Source organism: Pinus tabuliformis, chromosome 3_1 (genome assembly GCF_031772625.1).
Source record: "Pinus tabuliformis cultivar Carrire ecotype Pingquan chromosome 3_1, CPIR1, whole genome shotgun sequence".
Taxonomy (NCBI): Eukaryota; Viridiplantae; Streptophyta; class Pinopsida; order Pinales; family Pinaceae; genus Pinus; species Pinus tabuliformis.
This window is the reverse complement of record NC_142301.1, coordinates 824,033,270-824,045,228: the sequence shown is the minus strand read 5'-3', so window position 1 is coordinate 824,045,228 and position 11,959 is coordinate 824,033,270.

Below are 11,959 nucleotides of genomic sequence, written 5' to 3'. Positions count from 1 at the left end.
ATTCCAGCTTGAAAATTGTTCCATGGTTAATTATCTTGCTCTATAGTTCCTCCTTTTGCCTAAGAAACCATACCGAGAAATTCATTTTCACTGACTCCATTAACCCAATGGTCTGAACTTCTCATACTTTGTAGCTCCTTTTTATTGAATGTCACCTTCCAAACACCAAACAAATACTTGTACTTCATAACTAGCCTAACATATAGCAAAACAAAGCTAAATTATAAAGAGAGAGCCCTCTTTGGTTGCAGATTGGCTAGAATCTGCAGCTAAAAGATTGGTAAGTGGTTACCTCGGACGTATTCCCCTTTGTCAGATATTTTGGGGAACAACCTGAGTGATAACATGATCAACACCAGGCATAAAAACCTAGCTCCCGAAAGCGGGCGAATTTGTGGTATGGGTAGTTTGCCCATTAACCCCTAATCGACAAAAATCAAATCTATTGTTTTTTTTAACAAAAATAATATTAAAAAAAGAATGATGGACTGCCACCCTTTCCGTTCTTGCAATTCATGTATATATATTAAGTAGAGGGGATGGGGATGCAAACCATCCCCACCGGACCCGCCAACCCCCAGGAATATTCAAACTATATACATAGGCCGGTGCTAACCGCACCCAAAACCAATCACAAACGATAAACAACACTTATTAAAAAAACGTAACCGTCACCAAGTTGGGGAGGTAAGGATTTGAACCTCGGCCTCATCCAACATAATAACACCTACCACCGTTGGGGCATGGGGATTAACCTTGGTGACTCTGCCCACAGTTATTAGTTAAACCCTTCATTCCGCACAGGCACAGGGAGGGGAGAGTCACGAATGGAACGGAGGTCGAGCCAGATTTGATCAGAACAGTGCGCCCAAGGGTGGAACCAGGTGTTGGCAAAAATATTGAGGTGGGCATATTCCATGGGAATATTGCCTGAAATATTCTAATGAATATTCTTCCATACAAATTCTTTAAGGAAACTTGGAGATTCATTGGGAGGTAAATTTTTACATTGACAGAATGTTATCAAGTTTACAGTCATTTTATCCAGAATTTCGCAGGCAATGCGATGGTGAAATCAGAATCACCATCTAAGCAGTAGATTTTTAGATTCCCAACAAAGCAGGATGTTTGAAGAACCTTGAGTGAATCTTCCAGATTCCTTGGAGGCTGAAATTCACCAGAATCATAATGCAGGGAAGTTTATAATCAAAAGCCTTAGAATCTCACAAGGATCATAATGACAAGATTAGATTTTTTAACTGAGTTGCAGTCCAATCAGCCTAGAGTACAGAATCTTTGGCCGACGAATTTAAAAGATTCCTACATGCTTAGATTTTTATGGTGTCAGAATTCGACAAATGTATAGTCAATTTTACTCCTATCAACGATAGAAATTTAGTGGTGCAGTCAGATTTTACAACTAAGCCTTCCATTTTTTGGCCAACTTCAGAGGTGAAGGTACTTGAATAAGTCATGTCATGTTTTCCTGCATAATTGCTGATATGATGTATTATGTTTTGAGATCCTTGTTTGATGTTATGTTGTGAGATCGATTTTTCGACATTATGTGAGATGTATTTAGCTTTTCATGCTATGTATTGTTGTTGAGATCCCTATGTAACTATGTTGAAGGGATACTCATTGCCACATTGTGTGAGATCATGTTAAGTTGTAATGCTGAGAGGAAGCCTTCTTGAGTGAGAATTCCTATAAGCAGAATGTATCATGGAGAGACAAGCCACTCTTGTTTGAGGGTGTATGCCCTTGCTATGACATCCAGTCTTCCATGTACATCATCATCTCTTTTAGCATTATATGAAGCGACCTCCACCATCTTGAGACCGTGCCTGGAGACGTATTCCACACTGGACGAACTCCGTTATCAAATGTGTCGTGTTCATCATTTTTTGACCGTTGTCATGTTTCCTCTTATTTAAATATGCACATGTGTTCTTGTATGCTCTTTAAAATGCAATTCTAACAACATCGCAGAAGTAAAAAATCTTGGATGATTCTAGTAGCTGAAGGAACCCAGATCAAATAAGGTGCAAGAGAGTGGCCATTTGTTGATGAAGTGCCAAAGAACTTGTTGCTGCTCAAATTGTCCCGGTAACTGAGGATAGTTTGAGACCACATCACCAAGGATTCTATATCCTCCCGCTCTAGGTGGCAAGGGCTGGCCTCCCTTTCACCAGAGGGAGTATTCCCCGGTGATAATCAAAATTCAATAGTTATTGTAAATTAGTGTGAATTAAATAGATTTCCTAATTAAACAAATAAATAGACCAGATTATTGAATAAAGAGTGTTTTAAATAAAATAATGTTTTTTGGGAAAAAGAGATAGTAGGTACACAACTCATGAAAATTTATTAAATAAAACCTTCATTAATGACAAATAAATTAAATTAATATATATCATAATTCACAAAGGTTAGCGAGAAATACAAATTAAAATTATAGAAAAGACAGAAGTTAAGGCACACTCGCACACTCTCGTTAAATACATTTAATTGAACTGTGTGGTTTAAATAACATAACATCAAGTATTATTATTATTTATCATGCATAACAATTAGAATAATTTAATTTAAAAATTTCAAATAATAAATATTAGATAGTTATTAAATTAAATGTAATATGTGAAACATTAGACAATTGTAAGAAGTCAAATAAAGGTTAATAATTTCACTTTTTACAGTGAGAAAAAATATTGAAAATAAAAATAAAATAAAATAAAAATAAATAATATTTAAACAACTGATTTTTATGACATTTGAATTTACTCAAATATTTCATCCACTGCCTTCTTTCCTTTCTTGATGTCATCCTCTCTCAATATCTTCCTGCCAGAGTCATCTCTCTCCTCCATATTCAACTGCCCCTGCTTGCACCCATCGCACCCAGTTTCCAGGCACTCTGGACATGGCAGTAGGCATAGGGAATCAGACAACCGTCTAAGTGTTCCGGGCATCCGATGAGCAAGCACACTTATGATCTCTTCCACATTCCAGAATACAATACATTTGCATTCAGATTTACCATCCTGAAGCTTGCAATTACAGATCCCAGGAAGGAGTTCGCCAGATGGAGATTTTAAAGGAAAACATTGAAGCAGAATAGAGTGCAGCTTATAGGCATTGAAGATATACTTCATAAATTGCTTCATCGATGAATTGGGCGGGTTGTATGACAGCATTACAACAGAAGCCTTCCCAAATCGATTTTCTGGACTTTCCTCGCAGGTAGTCAGTCCGAACCCAGCATTTATCTCGTACAATTTGGGGCCTCTCAGGGTTGCCAGAATATCCCTGGCGCCCAGCTCCAGGTCGAGTTTTCCGCTTAACAAGCTCGTAATAAAAACCACAAAATTCCCCGCTATAGCGAATCCCAAATCGGAAGAATTACCAGAAGCTTTTCAAATCTGTGACAAACCAAAAAATGAGTTCGTCCAGTTATGGCATATTGCGCTTCAACATTTGACAATTTATAAGGCAGGGTTGGAGTAGACCTGCACGCAAGAAGCCACGAGTCGGATTCCTTTCCTCTACTCTAGAGCACGTAAAGGACCTTTCGGTCCATGGAGAGATGGACAGTTTCTTTTTCGTATATATTTTCTGTCGGGCCCGCTTGGCTCTTTACTTTTATCAGCCGAAGGGAACTTGCTTTTACTCGCATGATTTAATCCGAATAAAATTAACGACGGATTTCGCTAATTTTATAATTATACAACTTTTGATAATGGTTAAGATGACAATTATTTTTGTAGATCTATATTTTTAAATATGGTATAAATATAATTATATTAATAAATTGGTTTCTTACTGTATGTAGATATGTAGATAAATTTTTCAAAAGCTAATATAAATTCAGATCCTAAAAATATTATCTAAAAAAACTTAGACTAATCTGTTAAGGAAGCAAGGAGAGCAATGTTAACTTGCATTAATAAAAACAAACACTGATGCGGAGTAGCTGCCCAGAGATAGAAACCCCAGTCCTCAAAAACCCTTTCCAACATATATATAACTCCTCGTACTAAAATAACGAAACTCCTGGTACTTTATACAGATATTTGGATGTTAAATTTAAAAGAACCCTAAACACAAAATCTTCCTTTTAAATATTAAAACCTTTACATCTTTTTTTCAACAAATATTGGTGCAAACTACTTGGTTTAGTGTACAAACATGAAATACTGGGACATGTCCATCTTACTTTGACTGCACACGGACTAACTGCGTATAGAGATTTTAAAATGGACCTGCGAAATGCATTTAATTTTTATTATTTTCTTGTTTCGAGGATAGACCCGACTGGGTATAAAGGTTCAAAGTGTTAACATGACTTTTTTATCCCCTATCTTAGATATGTCGCCCATAAAAAGTTGAACTTAAAACATTAAGGGCTATGCTCGTCCCACATAATTCAGATCAATCGCCTTCGCATTCTAACGACACAATTCCAATCAGATTAATGGTGATGTGTGGTGAGACGGCTAGGTTAGGTTTGTTCGGTGAAATTTACGAGGTCAGAATTCAAATCATATTGATTATATTGTCCTATTATGGTGTGTGGTTCAAGGAGTAGATTTCTCCTAGCCTGAGTCTCGGTTCTTGCCAAAATCATAAGAAATTAGTATATTTGGCTTGCAGGTTGTTGGATGTACTCTTGGTGTTATAGTGGCAGCGACGAGAATTGATTCTGGGTCTTCCTTAGATTAAGTCTGGCAGTTATAGATTCACAACGTTGTTAAAAAAAATATGATATCCTCTTTTACAGTAGAGGGCGTCGCATGTTCGATTACCACCATGAACCTCGAGAAGATGATGGAAAGTTGTACTTGGCTTGCAAGTTGTTGGATGTACTCTTGGTGTTATAGTGGCAGTTACGAGAATTGATTTTGGGTCTTCCTTAGATTAGGCATGCCAGTTACCAATTCACCACGTTGTTAAAAACAAATATGACACCCTCTCTGAGGGTAGAGGGTGTCGCGCATTCGATTACCACCATGAACCTCAAGAAGATGATGGAAATTGCACTTTACAACATTTATCTAAATTTTTCTAATCTCTAGGGTGTGGCCTAATGGTTAGGTGGGGAGGTTTGGTTCTCACAAGCTTTCACCTCCAATCTCAAATAGGACTATGCTCAAGAGCTACTACTTCAAGTAGGATTTCCACAACCACATTACACAATGTAGTTAGAAAATGCATATAAAATATTAATGTTATAATAATATTTTTATTATTATAATTAATAATAATTATTAATTTATATTATTTATTATTATAACCATTTTAAATTAATTATTTGAATAATTATTATTATTTTTATTGTTCACGGCAAGGGTAGCGACGGTGAATTATCAATTATTATTAATTCATTCATTCATTTTAAATTTTGTTAATTAATTAATTAATATAGATAGTTAATTAAATAAATTAAAATATTATTTTTATTAAATAATCATTTTAAAATATTTTTTGTTATTATTGATTAATTATTATTATTATTAATTAATATTACTGGTTTTATTGATTATTATTATTTATAATAATTATAAACTTAAATAAATTCTAAAATCGTTGTGTTTTATAAACTCAAGGGAACAATATTGAACGTAAAGGGATTAATATTACAAACTCAAGGTATAAAGCCTCTAAGATAAATATTTTAAATCCTAAAATAAACATGGTTGACCATGGTTCATTTTTATATTGAGACAATCTTTGTCACAACACGACATTGGACCATGGTTGATTTTCATATTGAGATAATCTTTGTCACAATGTGACGTCAGACCATGGTTGATTTTCATACTTAAAAAATCTTTGTCGCAATGTGACGTTGGACCATGCTTAACGAAGATTATAAACTAAGGAAAATAATAATAAACCCAAGGGATTAATATTATAAACCCAAGGTTTATAAACCCTAAAAAAAATATTATAAACCCTAAAATCTGCCAAACCTAAACTATTAAAAAAAACCAATCCTCGAAAAAAAAGACAAAATTAAACCCTCCGCTGAAACCAAACCCTACCACAACTCCAAACCCTAATTAATGGACCAAACCAGCCCTTACCTTTTGGCTCTTTGGATGCACTAGGTTTTCAAATATGTAATATAACGAAAATTTGTGTGTGCTATTCCATATTGTGCTTCAAACATTTGACAGATTATAAACCAGAGTTGGAGTGACCCCGAACACAACCAAAAGTAAAGTATTACATAAGCCACGAGCTCTCTTCGCGTGAGTTAAAGGACTATGAAGAGATGTACGGCTTCTTTTTAGGGCATATTTTTTTTTTCATGCCATCTCGTATCTTTACTTTTATGAGCCCACCGGAATAATTTAAACTTCTTTTGCTTTGGTACGTTTGCTTTTATTTACTTTACAGATGCTATTTAATCCAACTAAAATTAATGAAGGGCTTTTTCTAATCCACTGTTTGAATTAATTATATAAATTGTTATATATTTTATAAATCTTTATTAATTATTTTTATATCTTTAAAATTAATATAAAAATTAAATAATAAATCTTTGATAAATTTCAATATTAAATTCTATTATTAATACTTAATATTGAAACTCTACCCAATATTTTAAATTTAATATTATAGAACTTAATTATTAATCATATAATTATATAATAATTTATATTTATATAAATATTAATTTTTCATCATATATTTAATAATAATATATGTAAAATAATATGGTTGTGCTAATAACTTATTAAAATTTCAACTAGTTGAATATAGGTATTATTTTATAATTGCAATGTTAAAACTTAGATGTAAATATTTTTAAATTCAATTTATTTTATATTGTATTTTTTATTAATAAAATTACTTACAATTTTTTTAGTAAAAGAAAATCTATATATATATATATATATATATATATATTTATTGGCGAGAAAGAGTCTCATTCAGAAAGAGAAAAGAAGAGATAAGCACTGGAACGGAAATATCATTTCCCGTTGGTTGAGCTTGCTTACGCATCCTCGAATCAGCGCCATCACCCTTCTCAGCATGTCCAAGTGGTCGTAGGTGTGGTCTCTGGCCCCATTGTTTCCGTTAGCCCTGGATTGATTGGTCCAGCTTGGGTGTGTCATTTCCCTCCTACTATTAATGAAACGGTTTGGGTTCGGAGACACTCTTGAGATGCTGGGTCAAGCACAGTTGAATTGGATATATATATATATATATATATATATATATATATATATATATATATATATATATATATCACATTGAAATATATAACATATAAACAATAGTTATAAATTAACATCTATTTTATCATATAAATTAAGAAGAATGGTTTTGTAACCATATTTAAATTTAATAAATAATTATATAAAAATTTAATATTTACAATATAACAATATTCTTAACCATGAATATTCACCCATTTTACAGTGGATATTATTATCTTTTAAAGGAGTTGTCTATCATGCGAATTTTCGGAGATTCCGTTCGATTTTCTAGATGGAATCTGGCGGAAAAAATTGAGGTGAAATCTTGAATTTTTTTTTTAAACTGGCTTTTTGAGTGCATATATGGTTTCAGCGCACTAAAAAACCCCTAAGGCACTTCGATTGTGCAGAGTTTACCCATTAAACTTGTGATTGCAATGAATTCCTACCGATTCTAGACAAATTAAATCGAAAAAATAAATAGGAAAGCTTTTCAAAAAGCCGCATTAAAGACAACTCGTCTCTTAAATAGGCTTTCTTACAATACCATGGGCCAATACCTTGACTTATCAATACCACATACCCAAAAACCTTAACTCATTTCAAAATTTTAAAAAATTATAATTATTTTATTATAATTCAATTTTATAACATTTTTATATTAAAACCTAATGCTTACAATAAACATACAATATAACAAGATTATAACTAGATTCTTAAAAATGGATATTATTAACTTGTTTCAAAATCAAAATATTTTATAAATATTTATTTTTATTTTTATTTTATATTATTTTAAAAATAAAATCTAAAAGGAAAAAACCACGAGAGATGTTGTAATGGTGTAAATATTTGTAAACATTTTCATGTGGTCTCAATTAAAAAGTAATAAAATGTTAAGGATACATGTCTTTCATCTCAAATCTCTCTATACAAGCGTAGATCCATCTTAACTTCGGATCTACCAAACACTAAGAGGGATCAAATGTTTTGAGATGCAAACCTCTTTTAAAGTGAAAGGAGATTTGATCCCTTTAAGAGCTTGGTAGATTTAGAATTAAGATCGATCTAAGCAGGTTATAAAACATTTGATTATGGTTAAGATGATAATTATTTTTCTACATTTTATCTTTCTAAACATTATATTATAATAAAAATTATTAAACCGTTCAAAATTTATAATTAATTTATAATATAATAAATAGGAAAGAAACAGGTTAATTATTACACATAATTTAAATCATTTCAAAATAATTATTCTATAAAAATTTAATCATATTGAAAAAAATTATCGTTAATAAATTTAGTATTACATTTAAATAATAATAATAATAAAATTTATATTTTTAAAAATTTCTATCAATTGTATTCATATAAAAAGAAGTTTACGTCTGATTCCAAGGTTCACATAGAAATCCATAGATCCAATCCAAGAAGAAAAAAATGAAATTGCTCATGATCAGACCATTTAACCCAAACATAATTGTTGTAGAGCGAGAGCCCAAGACCTCACTAATAAACAATTGATCTACAACAAAATAATGCATCATAGCCACATAAACTTATAGCCAAATACATCATCGTATGGGCACTCTGACACCAACAGATAGAAAATGCATGGATGGTTCTCTAGATAAGCCAGAGGGAATTCAAAAGCAAACCCAATCCCTCATAAGTGTTCATCATATGCAAGGAGCTGCACAGTCACATAAAAGAAGATGGCCCTCCTAGAAGATCCCATTACTCTCTCTCAACGTAGCACATAAGAAACAACCTCCATTGAAGAAATGGAATTTTGCAATTATAACTAATCCAAAATGTTGCAAAAACACCAAAATGAATTTTGTCCCTTTCACCACTAAGAGACATAATAATTGAGGTGACAAAGAGATAGAAATCATAAAATATTCAACAACTAACAATAATCATTTGATGTAAGAACCTTTTCCCCTACCAAAATTCAGATATACTTGGCTCCCATAGAAAGAAACATATATGGTACACAAAACAAAATTTTTCATGCCCCATAATAGAGATAAGATGCAGACTGCCCCATAGAAACCAAGTTGTAGCATACGAAAAAAGAGAATGAACTACCTGAAACCACCTGCATCACTAATCATGATCTGAAAAAATTAAGGCGGACGTTTCATTGTCATCATTCAGAGGAGGGTCAATAAGACCTTCGCAAGCAAAGTTTCTCACAAAAAAACCTTTCACTAAAGCCAAACATTGGTCGACATTATCCAGACAAAACTGTTGATTTCTCAACAAATTCTTAATGTCCTCTAAGGGGGAAAAAACATTATACTTATCCACTTGTTTTTCCTTAAAAATAATGATCCAAGTGGCTCCAGACACATGCAGAAGTCTAAGAGGACTCATAAATGGTCAAAATTCAAAGTGGTTAGATTTCGCTTGAAACAAGATTAGAGCGAAGTGCTCGTTGCCCTGATTACAACGATGCAAACGACACTCCAATCTGAGTTTGTATGGAGAAGATAGAGTAAGTCAAAGTTATGGTCAAAGTTACCCATGAGCTAGGTTTAAGGGTTCTACAATTTGACCGACTCCGGCCATAAAACCTAGCTCCCGAAAGTAGGCGAATTTATGGGATGCTTAATTTTCCCATTAACCCCTAATCGACAAAAATCAAATCCATTGTTTTTTTAACAAAAACAATATTAAAAAAAGGGGTGGCAGGTTGCCACTCCTCCCTTCCCCAACCCCCAACCCTGTGATTCATGTATATGTATTAAGTAGAGGGGATGGGGAGGTGGTCCACCCCCAGCAGACCTACCAACCCCTGGGATGTTTCAAACTATATACATAGGTTAGTGCTAATGCACCCAAAATCAATTACAAATGACAAACAACGCTTATTAAAAAAACATAATCATCACCAAGTTGGGGAGGAGAGGATTTGAACCACGACCTCGTCCGACAGAATAGCACCCACCACCGTTGGGCCACAGGGATTAAACTTGGTGACTCCGCCCACAGTTAATACTTAAACCCTTCATTCCACATAGGCACAAGCAGGAGAGAGTCGTGAACGGAACGAAGGCCGAGCCGAATTTGAGCGGAATAGTGTGCCCAAGGGTGGAACCAAGAGCTGACACGAATATCGAGGTGAGCATATTCCCTAGAATATTCTAAGGAATATTCTTGCACACAGATTCTTTAAGGAATCTTAGAGACTCCTTGGGAGGTAAATTTTTACATTGACAAAATGTTATCAAGTTTACAATCATTTTAATCGAAATTTCGCAGGGAACGCAATGGTGAAATCAGAATCACCATCTGAGCATAATATTTGCAGATTCCCAACAGAGCAGAATCTTTGAAGAATCTTGAGGGAATCTTCTAGATTCCTTAGAGGCTGAAATTCGCCAAAATCATAATGAAACCAACTTTACACTCAAAAGTCTCAGAATCTCGCAAGGATCATGATGGTGAGATCAAATTGGTGATCTGAGTTGCAAATCTCCAGTCAACCCAGATAACACAATCTTTGGAGAATCACAAGGAATCTAAAAGATTCCTATAGGCAAGTATTTTGACAGTGTCGAAATTTGACAAATGGATAGTCAATTTTACACCTCTCGATGACATAAATTCAGTGGTGCAACGAGATTTTGCAGTTGAGCCTTCCATTTTTCAGCCAAATTCAAAGGTGAAGGTACATGAATTAGGCATGTCATGTTTTCCTTCATAATTCCTGAGATGATGTATTATGTTTTGAGATCCTTTTTTGATGTTATGTTGCGGGATTGATTTTGGCACATTATGTGAGATGTACTTAGCTTGTCATGCTATGTATTGTTGTTGAGTTCCCTATGTAACTATGTTGAAGGGATACTCATTGCCACATTGTGTGAGATCATGTTAAGTTCTCATGCTGAGAGGAAGCCTTCTTGAGTGAGAATTCATGTGAGAGGAATATCTCGTGGAGAGATAAGCCACTCCCGTTTGAGGGTGTATGTCCTTGCTATGACATAGAGTCTTCCATGTACATCATCATCTCTTTCAAAATTATATGAAGCGACCTCCACCATCTTAACACCGTGCCTGGAGACATAGTCCACACTGGCTGAACTCCATTATTAAATGTGTTGTGTTCATGATTTTCTTATGGTTGTCATGTTTCCTCTTGTTTAAGCATGCACATATGTTCTTTTATGCTCTTTAAAATGAAATTCTAACAACATCACAGAAGTAAAAGATCTTGGATGATTCCGATAGCTAAAGGAACTTGGATGAAGTTTGATATCAAAACAGTCTTCTCGCTGATGTGAATTGCAAGCATGAAAAATGATTGAACATGTAGCAATGGAGGATGACAAATACATGTATGAAGCCATGCTCAAGATGTCCAAAATGGTGGAGATGTTATATGAATCTTATGAGAGACAGGGGAAAGAAAGAGCAGAGAATGATGCTCCATCCACACCTTCTAGTGTACATTCATCATCTTCATTGTCTTCTCATCATTTGAATCAGGATATCAACCAAAGTATTCAAGAGGATAACATTGAATTGAAGATGCTTCTACAAGAAGAGAAAGAGGAGAAGCATCGATTGTAGCTTCAGTTGTAAGCTGCATAGGCAGCCTTGGAAGAATTGAAGAGAAACGATCGAAGCCTTCAAGTAAAGGAGGATGAATGAAGGAGGCTTCTACAAGAAGAGAAAGAGGATAAGCAGAGACTACAACTTCAACTACAAGCCACGATAGAGGCCTTGGATAAGTT